The sequence below is a fragment of the Rhinopithecus roxellana genome, chromosome 8, assembly GCF_007565055.1.
Source record: "Rhinopithecus roxellana isolate Shanxi Qingling chromosome 8, ASM756505v1, whole genome shotgun sequence".
NCBI lineage: Eukaryota > Metazoa > Chordata > Mammalia > Primates > Cercopithecidae > Rhinopithecus > Rhinopithecus roxellana.
The window spans coordinates 17,375,599-17,394,080 of NC_044556.1; the positions used below are offsets into that span (position 1 = coordinate 17,375,599).

Consider the following 18,482-nt stretch of genomic DNA (forward strand, 5'->3'; position numbering starts at 1 on the left):
TCCCGGCCTCCAGACCCCGCCTGGGAAGCTCGTTACCTTTCCAGAGAGGCTCCCCGCCGGGGGGCTGGGGAGGGGGGAGGGCTATTTTTAGAATGAATGGAAGAAAAGAGAGGAAAAAAAACAAAAAACAAAAACCAGAATGGAGGTTTGTAGAAGCCTCCCTGCTTCCAAGAGGAACCCCCCTCCCCGTCCCCCACCCCAGACCAAGGCTGAAGGTGGGTGGGGGTTCAGAGACGGGGCGGGGCAGGGGGCTTCGAGGAGGAACACTGTGGTCTGAGCTGGAGCCACGCTTTCTGTTGGAGGGGCACAGCTGAAGGAGAACAGCAAGACATTATCCGGCGGCCCCACGGACTCGGAGAGCTGGAGGGACCCCGGAGGTGGGCACTTGTCCATTCGCTGGAGGGAAACTGAGGCTCAGAAAGGGGCTTGGCAGGGCCGAGGTCATGGGAGGTGCTTGCCCCTGGACTTCTCCCTCCCATCCCCTACCGAGCCAGACCCGGGGAGCCACATTGTTCTAAGGTGGCAGAGTGACCTTCACAACTCTGCCACCCAAGCCCTGGCCAGTCAGGCTCCAGGGGTCCCTAATCGCGCAGGTTGGGTGGAGGGTGTCACCAGCCCAACAATGAAATAGAGAAGTTTTCTGTGGTTTGGTTCTGGCCACCCAGGCTCCCCCTTCCTATCTGGGATCTTCCAGCCCAGTCAACGTTGCCAGCTGCCCGAAGCCTCTGGGTCCCCCGATCCTCCCCAGTCGCGTGGTGGGGAGGCTTTAATTGTCTGCCTTCCTCTCTCCCTGACTCTCTTCTTTCCTGGGTCTGGGAGAGCGGCCCCCCAGAGTGAGGGGAGCAGCCTCTGTTCCGTGCTGTTGGGACACTGGGCCCCGGCCAGGGGCTTCCGCTCTCTGGGCCTCAGTTTCCCCATCTGTAAGATGAGCACCTTGGGCCAGAGGCGGCAGAGGGTCCTCCCATCTCTTTGACCGTTTTCTAAGATTTGCTGTCACGCCCCTGGGTGGAGGGGGGAGAGTGGGCTTTGGCGAGAGACCTGGAGGGGGATTCCATCCCGGCTCTAGAGGAGACGCCTTGCGGGGGGAGGACCCAGGCTGCCTCCCTCGGCCTGCGGGGTCCGCACCCCCTCCCCGGGCGGCGGGGCGGGGCCCAGGTCGGCGGGGAGGGGGTCGGCTCTGCGGCGGCGCGCGCACACCCTCCCGGCTCACACGCCCTTGCCCGGCCGTGCACTTGTCTTCGCGCTCGGGCAGGGCGCAGGGACTCCGGCTGCGGCGGCCGACTCCGGCCGGTGAGTGGCAGTGGGGGGCACGGCGGGGAGCGTTCGGTCCCGGCGGCGGTCCCCTTCTCTTTGGTGGGCGGATCGGTCAAAGCTTGCCCGACTCTGGGAATTCAAAGGGGAGCTGCGGGAGGAGGGGGGCATCCCTTCTTCAACCCCCGCCCTCCAACACCGATCCCGGGAGTCAGCTCCTGACCCCACCCCCATGCCCTGTGAGGAGGGTGTTCCTGCTTCCAGGTCTGGGGATGCGCAGACATCCCCTTTCCTCCGCGAGGTGAAGGTGGGGACATGGGGACCCTCCACGCCTGCACCTCCTCAGTGGTAGGGGGAAAGGAGCGCTGGTTCGCGTTGCCCCCTCCTCCCTCTCTGTCCCCTCATGTTTCTCCCTTTCTCCTTGCGTGGTGGCGGGGATTCCCTGTGCTGGCCCGGCTGCACAGTGGCAGGGAACCCCCCAACCTGCCAGCCTACTGTGCGCTGGGCTCCGGGCTCCTGTTCTTTTCCCTAAGCTCTCTCCCTTCCCCCCTCCCCTCTCCCGGACAGGAGGAGGGGCTGAGGCCCAGAGAGGGTTACCACTAGCCCAAGGTCACCCAGCTGGGCTGGGGCAGAGCGAGTTTCTGGTCAGATCCACAAATCCCAGGACCCAGGTGGTGAGGTCAGCTCTGAGATCCTCTGCCCCCGCTGCCGTTTAACCCTGAGCGTGGGGTGCCAGGGCCTCAGAACTGGGGGGATTCCTTACTTTCTCCAAGTTTCTCCTCCGGCTAGAGACCCAGACAGGACTGAGCCAAGAAGCTCCGGCCTCGCTCTCTTCCGGGGCTCCCAGATCTCACCTCCTCTTGTCCCCGCTGTTCCCCCGCTCCCAGCCTCCTCAGGCTGCCCAAGATCTCATCAAAGGAAATCCCTGGGGGGAGGGGGCTTCTAGATGGGGAAGCCAAAGCTTCTGGAGCCATAGAGGAGAGAATTTTTACTCCGACGCAGCAACCCGCTGAGTGACCTTGGACAAGGCCCTGCCCTCCCAAGGCTAGGGTCAGCATCAAGGTCCCCCTGGCTGGAACAGGTGGTCCCTGAGCCATCCAAGGTGACTATTGCCCCGACCCAAGGTCCTGGTGAGAGAAAGGGCAGCTGAGTGTTCCCCTTCAGTCCTGTTCTGGGGTCTGGCATTGCCCCTGCCCACCATGGGATGTCCCTTTCTGCCCCCTTCTCCAGGATCGGACTTGGGTAACATGTGCTTCTATAAGCCCTCTGCAGACAGCACTATATAGATGAAGGGAGTACCCCAAGGGAGCTACAGGCCCCCAGGGCAGCTTCAGAGCTGGGAAGTAAGAGATCAGCTGGTCTGCCAAGCAAGGTGGTTCACAAGTGTAATCCCAACACTTTGGAAGGGCAAGACAGGCTCAGGAGTTTGAGACCAGCCTGGGCAACGTACTGAAATCCTGTCTCTACAAAAAATAAAAAAATTAGGCAGGTGTAGTGGTGCACACTTGTAGTCTCAGCTACTTGGGGGCCAAAGGTGGGAGGATCGCTTGAGCCCAGGAAGTGAAGGCTGCAGTGAGCTATGTTCATGCGGCTGCACTCCAGCCTGGGTGAGAAAATGTTACCTCCCTGAATGTTACCCACCTAGATCTCCCTGTGGCGAAGGAACTAGGGGCAATGTGGGGGGTGAGCAGGAACGGCATTGGAAAAGACAGATAAAGCATTCAGTGTCTAGTGTCCGGAACCCAGTGAAAGGAGGAGTGGCCTTAGGAAAGGGACATGGAAGAGGTGGGGCTTGCCCAGGGCCCCTTTGGAGCAATAAAGCCACTGTTCTTAAGCTTCCTGAAAGCTCAGGAGATGACCTAGCTCAGCAACACCAAGCCAGGATCACAGATCTCGCAGATCTGCTCTAAAGACCATTGTATGTAATAGGCTGAGGCAGGTGGATTGCCTCTGACCAGGAGTTCGAGTCCAGCCTGGCCAACACAGCAAAGCTCCATCTCTACTAAAAATACAAAAATTAGCCGGGCATGGTGGCAGGCACCTGTAATCCCAGATACTCGGGAGGCTGAGGCAGGAGAATTGTTTGAGCCCTGGAGGCGGTGGTTGCAGTGAGCTGAGATCACATCACTATACTCCAGCCTGGGTGACAGAGCAAGACTCTGTCTCAAAAAAATAAAAAATAAAAAAGACCATTGTAGTCCGGGAGCTGTCTGCACCCTACTCTTTTAGATCCCCGCCTCTACCCTGCACCCCCTGTCTGATCATTACAGATCTCAAAGGGACAGGAAAGGCAGCAGCAGCCACCCTCTCTCCCAGTCAAGTGGTCACCAGCAGGACTGAAGGGGACAGCCCCTTTGCAGTGGCTCAGCGAGGAGACTCCTGCACCCTAGGGTGAGTGAGTCCCAGACTTGGGTCACCTTTGGGGGTGGGGGTGGCTCAAGGGTTGGATAGAAAAATTGGTAACGGGGCAGGCTAGGTGGCTCACGCCTGTAATACCAGCACTTTGGGAGGCCAAGGCAGGTGGATCACTTGAGGTCATCCTGGCCAACATGGCGATACCCCATCTCTACTAAAAATACAAAATTTGCCCAGGCATGGTGGTGGGCACCTGTAATCCTAGCTACTTGGGAGGCTGAGGCAGGAGGACCACTTGAATCGGGAGGCAGAGGTTGCAGTGAGCCAAGATCGCGCCACTGCACTCCAGCCTTGGCGACACAGTAAGGCTCTGTTTCAAAATAAATAAATAAATAAATAAATAATAAATAAATAAATAAATAAATGGGTGACCTGAGGAAAACGTGCCAGCTTTTGAAATAATAACAAGCTGGGTGCAGTGGCGTGCACCTGTGGTCGTAGCTACTCGGAAGACTAAGGTGGGAGTATCAAGAGTCCAGGAGCTTGAGGCTGCAGTCAGCGATGATCATGCTTGTGAATGTCCACTGCACTCCAGCCTAGGCAACAGAGCGAGACTCCCATCTCTTTAATTTAAAAAAAAAAAAAAAAAAATAGGCCGGGCACGGTGGCTTACACTTGTAATCCCAGCAGTTTGGGAGGCCGAGGCGGGCAGATCACCTGAGGTCAGGAGTTCAAGACCAGCCTGGCCAACAGGGTGAAACCCCATCTCTACTAAAAATACAAAATTAGCCAGGCATAGTGCTGCATGCCTGTAACCCCAGCTACTTGGGAGGCTAAGGCAGGAGAATCGCTTGAACCCAGGAGGCGGAGGTTGCAAGCCAAGACTGTAGCTTGGGCAACAAGAGCGGGAAACTCCATCTCAAAAAAAAAGCAAGAAAAATAATACTAATATAGTAATTGTTATTATATCATGTATATCATGATGATGATAATAGCAAGGACTATGCTTTCTAGACCCTCCAGGGAGTTACTGTCCACTTTCTCTGATCGCTGGAGTTAGGGAACCTATTTAGAGAGACCAGATGACCTAGAAGTGGGGTGTTGAGCCAGGTTGGAAGAGCTCTGTCCCACCACTCCTGCCCCCACACACAGCCTCTACCCCCCAGCTCTCGTGGTCTCACTGGAGACAGTCCCCAGGGTAGGCCAGCTCTGTGGAAGGCAGCTCCTGTGCTCCTTTCTCCAGTGAACTTTTTTTTTTTTCAGTTTAGTTTAGTTTTGTTTTGTTTGTTTTGAGACGGAGTCTGACTGTGTCACCCAGGCTGAGTGCAGTGGCATGATCTTGGCTCATTGCAACCTCCGCCCCCAACCCCCCGGGTTCAAGCAATTATCCTGCCTCAGCCTCCCAAGTAGCTGGGATTACAGCCATGTGCCACCACGCCCAGCTAATTTTTGTATTTCCACTAGAGACGGGGTTTCACCATGTTGGCCATGTTGGCCTCGAACTCCTGTCCTCAGGTAATCCACCTGTCTCAGCCTCCCAAACTGCTGGGTTTATAGACGTGAGCCAACGAGCCAGGACTCCTTGGTGAACAATTGACTGACATCCAGGGTCAGCACTAAGCTGCCCATGGGGTTGTGGAGAAAGCAGAGGTGGTGGTCATTTAGTCAATCAACAAAGGCCAGCCCAGGTCAGCCCTTGTGGAATTTCATGGGGCATCAATTAAGCAAGTGTTATGTGCTGGATACAGGTGCTCACGCCTGTGATCCCAGAACTTTGGGAGGCCAAAACAGGAGGATAACTTGAGCTCAGGGGCTTGAGACTAGCCTGGGCAATGTAACAAGACCCCATCTCTACAATTTTTTTTTTTTTTAATTAACCAGATGGGGTGGTGTATACCTGTGGTCCCAGCTACTCTGGATGCTGAGATGGGGGGATCACTTGAGCCCAAGAGGTCGAGGATACAGTGGGCTATGATTGCACCACTGTACTGTAGTCTGGGTGACAGTGAGACTCTGTCTCAGAAAGAAAGCGAGAGAGAAAGGGGATCGGGTGTGGTGGCTCACACCTGTAATCCCAGCACTTTGGGAGGCCGAGGTGGGCGGATCACGAGGTCTGGAGATAGAGACCATCCTGCATGGTGAAACCTCATCTCTACTAAATACAAAAAATTAGCTGGGGTGGTGTCGGGAGTGCCTGTAATCCTAGCTACTTAGGAGGCTGAGGCAGGCAGGAGAATCCCTTGAACCAGGAAGTCGGAGGTTGCAGTGAGCCGAAATTGCGGCACTGCACTCTAGCCTGGTGACAGAGGGAGACTCCGATACTCTGTCTCAAAAAAAAAAGAAGAAAAAAACAGAGAAAGGGAGGGAGGGAGAGAAAAAAGAAAGGAGAAGCGAGGGGAGGGGAGGGGGAAGGGGAAAAGGAAAGGGGAAAGGGAAAGGTAGAAAAGAGAGGGAGGGTGGGAGGGAGACAGAAAAAAAAAGGAAGGAAGGAAGGAAGAAAGGAAGGAAGGAAGGAAAAAGAAGAAAGAGGAAGGGAGCGAGCGAAGGAAGGAAGAAAAGTGTTTTGTATTAGGAAGAAAATAGAATATGAGGATGTATTAGTGACCAGAGGAGCAGGGAAGCCTCTTGTAAAAGTCAGAGAGGCTTCTCTAGGGCAGTGAGCATGAGCTGAGACCTTAAGGAAGAGGAGGAACTGGCCCTCTGAGAGCTGGGGAACAGCATACCCAGCAGGAGGAACCACATGTGCGAAGGTCCTGAGGTGGGAATGAGCTTGGCATGTTTGAGGAACAGTGAGGCTGCTGTGGCTGGAACCAAGTGAGTGGGAGAGAGGAGCAAGATGAAGGCAAGGAGGTCGTCAGGCAGGAGCCAAGCTACAAGGAACTCAGGGGCTGTGGTGAGGGTGTGGACTTCAGAGCAATGGGGAACCGTGGCAGGTGTGGGAGCAGGGGAGAGGCATGGTCTCAGTTAGGATTTTCAGAAACCCTGTGGCTGCTATGGAGAGCAGGGCAGGAGTGGAGGTGGCAGGAGCCCAGAGTGGAGGCCCGGGAGATGTCTGGTGGTTTCAGCCGGGCTGGTACTAGGGTAGGGCCTCGGATGGAAAGAAGTGGGCACATTCTGGGACTGGGTTGGGGATGGAGGATGAAATGTGGCCAGGTTTCCATCTCATGCCAAGGAGCCACTGGGAGGGAAGGGAGCACTCATTGTGCCTGGGGAAACCTGGGAAGGCATCCTGGAGGAGGTGCTCATTGGGCTAAGTCTGGAAGATCAAGTAGGAGTTTGCCAGCAGCTAAGGCTGGGATCATGTGGGATCTAATTGCTCAGATGCCAGGGGATTGCTGAGCACCCGGAATCTGGGGTGACATGATCAGATTTGTAACCAAGAAAGATCCCTGTAATCCCAGCACTTTGGGAGGCCAAGGAAGGAGGATCACTTGAGGACAGGAGTTCAAGAATAGCCTCAGCAACATGGCAACACCCCATCTCTACAAAAGGAAAAAAATAGCCAGGCATGGTGGCACACGCATGTAGCCCCAGCTACTCGGGAGGGAGGATCACTTGAGGACAGGAGATCGAGGCTGCCAGTGAGCTATGACTGCACCACTGCACTTAAACCTGTTGCGAGACAAAGGGAGACCCTGTCTCGCTCATTTTTTTTTTTTTTTTTTTTTTTTTTTTTTGATGCAGGGTCTTGCTCTGTCACCCAGGCTAGAGTTCAGTGATGCGATCTCAGCTCACTGCAACCTCCACCTCCCAGGCTCAAGTGATTCTCATGCCTTAGCCTCCTGGGTAGCTTGGGACTGTAGATAGGTGCCTGCCACCATGCCCGGCTAATTTTTATTTTATTTATTTATTTTTTTAATTTTATGTATGTATGTATGTATGTATTTAGTTTCGAGACGGAGTCTTGCTCTGTCACCCAGGCTGGAGTATAGTGATGTGATCTCAGCTCACTGCAATCTCCACCTCCCGGGTTCAACCGATTCTCCTGCCTCAGCCTCCTGAGTAGCTGGGATTACACGTGTGTGCCACCATACCCAGCTAATTTTGTGTATTTTTAGTACAGACAGGGTTTCACTATGTTGGCCAGGCTGGTCTTGTTTCTTTTTCTTTTTCTTTTTCTTTTTTTTGAGACAGAGTCTCGCTCTGTCGCCCAGGCTGAAGTGTAGTGGTACAATCTCGGCTCACTGCAACCTCTGCCTCCCGGGTTCAAGTGATTCTCTGTCTCAGGCTCCTGAGTAGCTGGGATTACAGGCGCCCACCACCACGCCTGGCTATTTTGTATTTTTAGTAGAGACAGGGTTTCACCATGTTGGCCCGACTGGTCTTGAACTCCTGACCTCGTGATCCGCCTGCCTTGGCCTTCCAAAATACTGGGATTACAGGCGTGAGCCACCACACCCAGTTATATTTTTAAAATTTATTCTTTATTTTAGTAGAGACGGGGTTTCATCATGTTGCTCAGGCTGGTCTTGAACCCTTGAGCTCAGGCAATCAGCCCAACTTGGCTTCTCAAAGTGCTAGGATTACAGGCGTGAGCCATGGGACTCTGTCTCTTAAAAATAAAAAAAGATTCCCTCCGGGTGGGGGGCTCTGGGAGAGGTTAGACCTGAGTGAGAGAGTTCAAGAGGTGCTTTTGAAATAGTCCAGGTCAGCTGGACGCGGTGGCTCACGCCTATGATCCCAGCACTTTGGGATGCCGAGGCAGGCAGATCATGAGGTCAGGAGTTCGAGACCAGCCTGGCCAACATGGTGAAACCCCGTCTCTACTAAAAATATAACAATTAGCCGAGCATGGTGGTGGGCACCTGTAATCCCAGCTACTCAGGAGGCTAAGGCAGAAGAATCACTTGAACCCGGGAGGCGGAGCTTGCAGTAAGCTGAGAACTGTGCCACTGTACTCCAGCCTGGGCAACAGAGTGAGACTCCATCTCAAAAAAACAAAACAAAAGAAAAAGTAATAGTCCAGGTCATGGTCAGGCCCGTAGCAGCTGTAAGCATCCATGGAGTGCTAGGACATTTGATGGAAATTACCTTCTGAACCTCATGCCACTGGCCTCCAAAGAGGCCCTATCATTGCCTGCAGAGGAAATGGAGGCTCAGAGTTACCAGTCCCTTGTCCACAATCACTGCCTTCATTCCTGTGGCTACCGCCACAAATGACCATGAGCTGGATGACTTACAACCACAGAAAGTTGGCCGGGCGGTATGGCTCACACCTGTAATCCTAACACTTTGGGAGGCCGAGGTGGACAAATCACCTGAGGTCGGGAGTTCGAGACCAGCCTGGCCAACATGGTGAAACCCCGTCTTTACTAAAAATACAAAAATTAGCTGGGCGTGGTGGCGGGTGCCTGTAATCCCAGCTACTTGGGAGGCAGAGGTTGCAGAGAGCCAAGATCTCCCCACTGCACTCCAGCCTGGGTGACAGGAGCAAAACTCTGTCTCAAAAAAACACAAAAAACAAGCAAACAAACAAAAAAAAAAACACACAGAAAGTTGTGCTCTCACAGTTCCAGAGGCCAGATGTCCAAAATCAAGGTGTCAGTGGTGTCGCCTTCCCTCTGAAGGCTCTCAGGAAGATCCTTTCCTGCCTCTTCCAGCCTCTGGTGGCTCCTGGTGTTCTTTGGCTGTGTCACCCCCATCTCTGCCTCTATTTTCACATGACCTTCTCCCCGTTTGTCCATCTGTATCCTCACATAGCCTTCTTATAAAAAAACAAAAACAAAAACAAAAACAGTTGTTAGATCAGAGCCGGCCCTAATCTACCATGAGCCCCTCTTCATCGGGTGGGCCAAGGCGGGTAAGTAGATCACTTGAGGCCAGGAGTTCGAGACCAACCTGGTCAACATGGTGAAACCCCGTCTCTATTAAAAATATAAAATTTAGCCGGCTCTGTTGGTGCGTGTCTGTAATCTCAGCTACTCAGGAGGCTGAGGCAGGAGAATTGCGTGAACTCAGGAGGCGGAGGTTGCAGTGAGCTGAGATCGTACCACTGCACTCCAGCCTGGTCGACAGAGTGAGACTCTTGACTCAAAAAAAGAAAAAACCCAGAAACCAGTTATTAGATCAGAGCCAGACCTAACCCACTATGACACCCCTCTTCATTTAAGTACATCTTCAAAAACCTTATTTCCAGGCCAGGCACAGTGGCTCACGCCTATAATCCCAGCACTTTGGAAGGCCAAGGTGGGAGCCTCACTTGAGCCCAGGAATTCGAGAGCAGCCTGGGCAACATAATGAGACCTCGTCTCTACATTTAATAACAAAAAGAAAAGAAAAAGAAGCAGGAGAATGTCTTGAGCCCAAGAGACAGGCTGCAATGAGCATGATCGCACCACTGCACTCTGGGATGGGTGAGAGAGCGAGACCCAGCTTCAAAAACAAAAGAAAAGAAAACAAAACCCTATTTTCTTTCTTTTTTTTTTTTTGAGACGGAGTCTCGCTCTGTTGCCCATGTTGGAGTGCAATGGCACAATCTTGGCTCACTGTAACCTCTGCCCCCTGGGTTCAAGCAATTCACCTACCTCAGCACACCCTAGTAGCTGAGATTACAGGTACGTGCTACCATGCTCAGCTAATTTTTTTATTTTTCGTAGAAACAGGATTTTGCCATATCGGCTAGGCTGGTCCTGGTCTCAAATTCCTGACCTCAGGTGATCCACCTGCCTCAGCCTCCCAAAGTGCTGGGATTACAGGCATGCGCCATCGCGCCTGGCTGAAAACCCCTTATTTTCAAATAAGGTCTGAGGTTCTGGGGAGGACTCAAATTTTGGGGGGACACCATTCAAACCAGTCTGCCTGTGTAGCAAGACACTGGGCTTTGGAGTCAAACCTTTGCTCCTCTAGGGGGCTGCCACAGTCGGGAGAGAGGGGTGCCCTGGAGCAAATTCATGGGATTGGTTGAACCCACTGGATGAGCGTGGTAGAGGAAGGAGGCTAGAGCCTTCTAGCCTGAGAGTGAGTGAGGGAGGGGGCGCTCATGTCTGAATGGACAGGACAGGACAGTCCCAGGGTGGGGCCCCCGATGGGCATGACAGGGCCTCCCTGACAGCCTTGGATGCTTTTAGGGACTCTGCTACCCTGCCTGCCTGTCACCCCTGGACTCCCACCTCCTCCTCTAGGGCTGAGAACACAGCAGGCAGCCCATGGGGAGGACCTGGAAGGATCAGGCCCAGTCCCTCCCCTCCCATCCTGGGCCCCTTTTTCCTCCATGTTCGTCTGCAGGGCCCTTGTGTGTTTATCATATCAAAGCCGATCTTGTCTTCTGGCCTGAAACTGGGAGTTTGGGGGACTTTATGTGTCTTTATCACCACAGTGTCCCTGCCTTAGAGTACAACTCTTGCATACAGGAGGTGCTCCGTAGATGCTGATGGAAGGAATCCCAGGTCCCTGAATCCCGAGAGCTTAGGAACAAACCCTCTGCGACACCTGCCCCAGCTCCCACCCTGGTCTTCCCACTTCCCTTCCTGCCCCTGCAGTTCCCAGGAGCCTGAGGGAGCCAACACTCCAGATCTGGTTTTGTTTTGGTTTGGTTTTTATTGAGATGGTGTCGCCCAGGCTGGAGTTCAGTGGCATGATCTCGGCTCACTGCCACCTCCGCCTCCTGGGTTCAAGGGATCTCCTGCCTCAGCCTTCCGAATAGCTGGGATTACAGGCACCTGCCACCATGCCCGGCTAATTTTTTTGTGTTTTTAGTAGAGATGGGGTTTCACCATGTTAGTCAAGATGATCTCGATCTCCTGACCTCGTGATCCGCCCTCCTCGGCTTCCCAAAGTGCTGAGATTACAGGCATGAGCCACCGCGCCCGGCCTTTTTTTTTTTTTTTTTTTTTGAGCCAGAGTCTCTCTCTGTTGCCCAGGCTGGAGTGCAGTGGTGCCATCTCGGCTCACTGCAAGCTCTGCCTCCCGGGTTCATGCCATTCTCCTGCCTCAGCCTGCCGAGTAGCTGTGATTACAGGCGCCCGCCACCACGCCTGGCTAATTTTGTTGTGTTTTTAGTAGAGATGGGGTTTCACCATGTTAGCCAAGATGATCTCTATCTCCTGATCTCGTGATCCGCCCTCCTCGGCTTCCCAAAGTGCTGAGATTATAGGAGTGAGCCACTGCGCCCGGCCGCCTTTTTTTTTTGAGGCAAAGTCTCACTCTGTCACCCAGGCTGGAGTGCAGTGGCATGATCTTGGCTCACTGCAACCTCTACCTCCCAAGTTCAAGCGATTCTCCTGCCTCAGCCTCCCAAATAGCTGGGATTACAGGCGCCCATCACCATGTCCGGCTAATTTTTTGTATTTTTGGTAGAGACAGGGTTTTGCCATGTTGGCCAGGTTGGTCTCGAACTCCTGACTTCAGGAAATAGAGTCAGGATCTATTTGTCCTCACGAAGTGCTGAGATCATAGGCATGAGCCTATAATCTTTGTCCTCTTTGTCCTCCCAAAGTGCTGAGATTATAGGCATGAGCCAGCACACCCAACTCAAATGATTTCTATTCTAAGACGCCTCCCGACCACCCTAACTCAAGTCTCCCCGTCCTCATTCTTAGTTCTTTCAACTTTATTGAATCTAAAATTTTTGTAGAGATGGGGTCTCGCTATGTACCTAGGCTGAACAGTACTTTTGTGTATTTAAAATTCTCAGTTTTATTTCTCTTTTTAGAGAGGGTTGTCCCCCTCCTCTAGAAAGCCAGCTTCAAATGGGGCACAGTTTGTATCTCTCTAGGGCGCTGCATTCCCCAGCACCAGGCTCAGAGAAGGGGCTACGTGGATATGTGAATGAATGAATCAATTAGTGAATGAATGAATGAATCAGTGAATAAATAAATGGCTGAATGAGTGAATATCTTACTCACCCTTGCAATCCTTACACTCACTGGAGCCCAGGTTCCAGCCTCCATCCAGGCAGCCAGGGCTGGGTCCAAGATTTCAGTAGATGCACATGTGGAGGGGTGCTGGGGATGGAGGTGTAAGGAGATGCTTGTGTGCCCGGCCACTCCCTGCTCAGGCCACTACCTTTATGTCCCTCAGCTTCTGTAAACGTCTTCCAGTTCTCCTGCACCCAGACCCTCAGCCACTGCCCAGAGATGAGTTGCCCAGCCCTCAGGCCCCCCCACCCAGGTCCCCTGTGGAGGGGCTTGCTGTCCAGCCGCCTCCTCCATGCCTGACGTTTGCAGAGGACACAGCCTGTGCGCAAGGCAGTTTCCCAGGGCATGAGTCCCGGGGGCGTCTTGGCTGGCTGACAGGCTTACTTGCAGGCTTCTTGGGTCTCTTCCAGCCAACCATGGGCTGGTGAGAGGCTCTGCCTGGAACGGAGACCCAGACGGCCCCCACCAGAAGCCCCACCTCCATCCAACCTTGACTCCCATTCACGCTGCCCGCTGCCGACCTTGTCTCCGAGGGGTGGGATTCCAGCAGGTGGCAGGACTGACTCAGGTGGGAGGCAAGGCCGTTGATCACCAGATTAACTGTCCAAGTTCCACTTGATGGGGGCAGTCCCCAATCCCTCAGGGCAGGTAGATGCACAGGAGAACAAGCAGAGGTCTTTTCAGAGGGAGAAGGTGGGTACAGGGGCTTTAAGGCATGGGCAGGGATGCAGGGGATCGGAGGCAGTGGTGTGCTGTGGCTGATGCTTTTGTGAATTTCACGACAGTTACATGTTAGATTTGAATTCAAAAAGCATCAGGCTGATCGCGGTGGCTCACGCCTGTAATCCCAGCATTTTGGGAGGCCGAGGCGGGTGGATCGCTTGAGGCTAGGAGTTCGAGACCAGCCTGGCCAACAAGGTAAAACCCCGTCTCTACTAAAATTACAAAAATTAGCCAGGTGTGCTGGTGCACGCCTGTAATCCCAGTTTCGTAGGAAGGCTGAGGCATGAGAATTGCTTGAACCCTGGAGGTGGAGGTTTGGAGGCTGCGATGAGTGAAGATTGCACCACTGCATTCCAGCCTGGGTGACAGAGTGAGACTCTGTCTCAAAAAAAAGAGAAAAAGAATAAAAAAGCATCTGATGCTACAGCCTGTGCAAGCAGACCAGGGTCAGCCTGTGGGCATGGTATGCTTCTCATGGCTCAGGGACCTGTGTAGGGGCTGGGTTGAGCTGTCAGGGGCCAGGAGCATTGAATGTGGTACAAGGATGTGCCCGATCCTGAGGGAGCTGTGGGTGGCTCCAATGTTGTGCTGTAGAAAGGGCTCCCGGTGGTCCAGGCAGGGGAACAGCAAGTGCAAAGGCCTGGAGATGGGAACCGTGGCGAGGGGAGACTGAGGAGGCTTGACTAGAGGCTGGAGTGCTGGTGAGTCAGCAGAGAGATGCAAGAGGGGTGGCTGGTTCTCAGGCGTGGCTGAAAACCCACCCCTTCGGGGTCCCCATGACCCCTTTCTTGCTCTGCAGTGACTCTCAAAGCTGCTTGTGTCTGGTCAGGTCACTTGTAACAGCACCCTGTTACTGATCCTATCCGGCCCTGCCTGGTACCTCTGTGGATATGACTGGGACCACCCAGGCCTCTATTTCCTGATTGTCATAGCCCTGGGCATTGCCACCACGGCCAGGCCTTGTGCAGAGCAGTCTGGACAGGCTGGGATGAGGAACAGGCTCTCCAGGAGGGAACAAAGGTCTTGTCTGCAACTTTGAGCCATCACCTGGCCCCTCTGTGACTCACCGCCACCCCCAACCCATGCAGCTATCCCTCATTCATGCATTCCTTCCTTCCTTCATTCATTCGGTCCAACTGTTTTCTGAGCTCCGCAGAGGAAACACAGAAGACCAGCCTCCCTCAGGAATAAACACTCAGATGTTCCTGACCTGGGCCAAAGCTCTGGGCTGGGAAGAAAACAGATGGAGGGTGTGGGAGAGAGATAGGGGGGTGGGATCTGCTGGCTCCAGGAAACCCCCAGGCTGGTGGGGGACAGAACTGAACACAGTTACCTCAAGCCTGGTGGGAACAGGGTGAGGCAGAGGCAGTAAGGCTGTCTGGAAGAGGAGGAAGGAAGAGCTCCCTACCCACTGATCCCCAAGGCTCCCTGGAGCCGCCATTAACTTTAATGAATGAGTCGGCCAAGTTCAGCCTGGGTGCTGGGGGAAGGAGCACTGTTTTGGGGACCCCCAGCCCTGGTGATCCCAAACTCCCTGGGGCTCCGGCTTCCTGTCATCCTGGGCATGGGTGTTGGGGGTTAGGACTGGGTGGCCTGATCCAGACGGGCATCTCTCCTTCCAGAGAAGGTGGCCTCTGACCGAGTGCCCCAGCATGTACCCAGTCCCACCCCTGGAAGCCCCTGCACAGGGCTCCCAGGCACCGCCCGCACTTGCAATCACCCTAATCCCTCCAAGGCTCCCCTGTGCAGACCTAGACCCCGGAGGAGGTCGTTTGAGGGGCAGGCATTGAGTCGCTTTGCAAAGTTGTCTTCCAGCTGATGCTAACGGGGAGGACGGTCCCAGGCGTGCAAAGGTTGACAGAGCGCCTGAAGTTTGGGACCTAATTTTGGGGAGGGGGTATAGTTAGGAGGTCCGGAGGGCTGTTGGGGGCGGCGGTTGGAGATTCACCAAGGTCCTCTCCGTCGCACGGGGCAAGAGGGGGAGTTCGAGGTCCAGTCGCACGCTGGGGGGTTGCAGGGGGCGCCGGGGAATGTGGGATCTTTAAATATGGGCGGGGCTTGCGGGGTCGTCGAAGGCGGTACCAACCTGGGCTCGGCCAATCGGCGGCGGCTCCCGCGTCGCACCGCCCCCTTCTCTCCCGGCCCGGGCGGGCGCTCGCCCCCCGCCGGGCCCGTGGACTGGGCGGCGGGGGATGCGCCTGCTGCCGCCGCCCCTGGCCCCGCCGCCCCCGGGCCCCGCGCCCGCTCGCTGCTGCCCGCCCCGTCCGCGACCCCGGCTCCGGTCCCCGACCGGGGGTCCGCGGCCGCGCGGGACCCTCTCCCCTCCAGCCTTGTCCGCCCGCCCCGGCCGAGCCCAGCAGGTACTGGGTGGGATGGATGAGGGTGTGGGAGGATCCGGGGTCTGCAGCTCAGTGCGCCCAAGGAGGGAGGCACGTCCCGGAGGGGGACGCGGTTTGGGGCAGGGGCCAAGAGGGAGGGTCTCCGTGCGGTCCGGAGCCTAGGGAACAAGGAAAGGTGGGGGGAATGAATGCATATACATTGCCTGAGTGAGTGAGGATCCACGCACCCTCATCCTGGGAGGGGGAGGTTGCAGGGTTCACTTTGGGGGAGGGCAGAGCTGTGAGTCTCCAAACTCCATAGATAGGGTTGGAGGTCGGGGAGCTCTCAGGGATGGATAGTGACCCACAATGACTTAGGAATGGGAAGGAGGTGACCCACCACTGGCCCCTGGATCCAGGGGTTGGGGCACTCAGGGAGGGGTCAGAGAGCCGGGTCTTCCAGCTCTCCCCGGACAGAAGTCCCGGACCCAGCTCGGGGCACTGCCCCTGCTTTTCTGGAGGGCTGGCCAGCAGATGGGAGTTCCCGAGGCTGGGGTCTGAGCGGGGAGGCTGATGGAGATGCATCAGAATGGAGGGCCCCCGAGGGAGGCAGCCTCCGGGAGGGCAGGCTAATTGCACCCTGCTGGCTGCTGGCAGGCTCCTGGCGGGTGGTGATGGGGGGATCGGGCCGGCAGCCAGCGCCTTGCTGCACTGGCTCCTGGGCGGCCCATGGGACAGGAGGGCAGGCAGTGCCTGTCTGCCCTGCAGAGCTAGGGCCCTAGGAGTATTGGGGGAGGGGAGGGGTGGTGGTGATGAGGAGAAGGGGGATCCTCGGAGACCTTCCTCAACCTCAGCAGGGACACCCGGACTCTGGCAGCGCCCGCTGGGGACCCACAACAGGCCCACATGTCCCAGAAGTTTCTGTTGTGTACTGATCTGGTTGTGGTACCCGGAAACCCCTGGGTGTGCATCTGGGGGCCAGGGGCGGTCTGCCTTGGGGATTGAGGGGCAGGGGGCACCTTCTGTTGGTCCAGTTCTGAAGAACAGAAATCAATGGCACCGAGCTCTTACAGCCTGCAAAGCATTTGCCATGCAAGATCTCACTCTGTTCTGGATACCAACCCTCGTCGCGGGGGTGGGGGGTGGGGCACCATGGGGAACCTTTACAAAGCAGGTGGCCGAGGAGTGGGCAGTAACTTGCTCCCTGGCAGGGGTGCCTGAGGGCCCCTCCTCAGTGGCTGCCTCAACAAACCTGTCATTTGTAGAAATACTCACTGGAGGGCTCTGGAGGCTTGGCTGGGATTCTGTCTCTTCCCATGTCCTGTTGGGTGGGGAATCTAAGGAGCCATTAGCCCTGCTCCCTGCTACCCTCATCCTCTCCTGAAGAGCTCTCTTGGGTCCCCCCAGGCCCACCAGATTCCCCCGGAAGTGTGTGTCTCCAGGAGAGGGTGTGGAGGGGGGAATCTCTGCTCATCCCCCCTACCCCAGACTTCAGGGAAGGGAGATCTCATGACCAGACAGAGTAGTAAAAGTAAGGCAATACTTTCCAGTCCAAATACACCCTGTAGGGTGTTTTTTTTGTTGTTTGTTAGAGATGGGATATTCCTAGTTTTTCAGGCTGGTCTTGAGCTCCTGGGCTCAATCGATCTCCTGCCTCGGCCTCCCAAGTAGATGGAACTATAGGTGCATACCTGGCTAATAGGGTGGTATTCCTCACTTGGCAAACCCAGGACTGTTACCCAGAAGAATATACCCTTTCATGGACATCCAAACCTTGGCTGAGGGTTCCCAGGGGCTCCTGGGTCTCTGGGAATCCCTGAGGGTCCCAGGGACTCCAGTGTTAGGCCCAGATTGCAGTGGGGGAGGGGATGTGTACCCAAGAATGGGGAAGGCCCAGGCACTCATCAGTTCTGTGCTCCAAGCTCGTGGCTTCTCAAGGGCAGGACCACGCTGGTTCCCCTCCCAGAAAGCAGACCCTGCCACCTGCCACACCTGGATGGCACTAATTTAGTCCCTGCCTTTTCTGGCTGGATGACCTTGGGCAAAAGGTGCTAGGCTTCTCTGAGCTCTGTCTCCCGTCTGTAAAATGGGAACGGGAATGCCACCTTGCTCACCAGTGGTGATAGGGATTAAATGTGATCATCCTGATCTCAGGCTCAAAACACAGTAAGAGCCCTGTCCACGGTAACGTGCTAGATGCTGGGAAAGCCCTCCACCCCTCCACCCCTCCACCCTCTTGGAAGCCACCTGCCATTTCTCTCCTCCTCCCCACCCCCTCCCTGCCCAGGGCACCTTAGGACGCGGCTGCCAGGCAAGGAGGAACATGGCAGACACACGACTGAATTTGGCCCATGCATCGGGTGGCTGAGTCACATCCCCAAATTGCATCTTCATTGGTGCGTTTCAGAAGGTCGTTTGCAGAGGCCCTCAGAGGCCCATACCCCCTCTGGGTTCTGTCTGCCGGCCACCCGCTTCTCTTCCCTGTGCCCCCCGTCCCCAGCCGGGGAAGTTTTGCACCCTCAGGGGGATGGTGGAAGGGGTGCCTGGGTTTTCCTGGGCTCCCTGGATGAGGGCACGATCTGGGGTCCCTGTGTGCACCCTAGTGCAAGCTCCCAGCCCCACCTGGCAGCCAGCGGACATTCAGGCGGTAGGCAGGGGTTTGAGCCTCGGAACAGAAGCACCACCTAAGTATATGTGAGGTTAGGGAAAGATCAGGGCCAAGGTCAGCCTCGCAAACTGTCAAATGCTGGGCCCACAGGAGGCCAGGCCTTATAGGCTGTAAAATGCTGGGCCGGCAGGAGTTCAGGCCTGATAAACTATGAAGTACCAGGCCACATGAGGCTAGGCCTGATAAACTGGGAAGTGCTGGGCCTGCAGGAGGTCAGGCCTTATAAGCTGTGAAGTGCCTGGTTATAGGAAACCACAGCCTGATTGATGTGATGGGTGAGGGTGGGAAGGGGCGGGACAAGTTCTGAGACTC

The 18,482-nt window shown here is 55.4% G+C and overlaps 1 protein-coding gene across 1 annotated transcript in view; it reads left to right on the plus strand.

The window, feature by feature from the left end:
- Window positions 1-268: 268 nt before the first annotated feature.
- The window catches only part of KCNN1 (potassium calcium-activated channel subfamily N member 1), a 48,048-nt gene continuing 29,834 nt past the window's right edge, over window positions 269-18,482 (plus strand). Inside the window, exons 1-2 of the mRNA XM_030936825.1 lie at window positions 269-377; window positions 3,522-3,642. The gene's annotated coding sequence lies outside the window, so the exon portion shown is untranslated. The remainder of the gene's footprint in view (window positions 378-3,521; window positions 3,643-18,482) is intronic.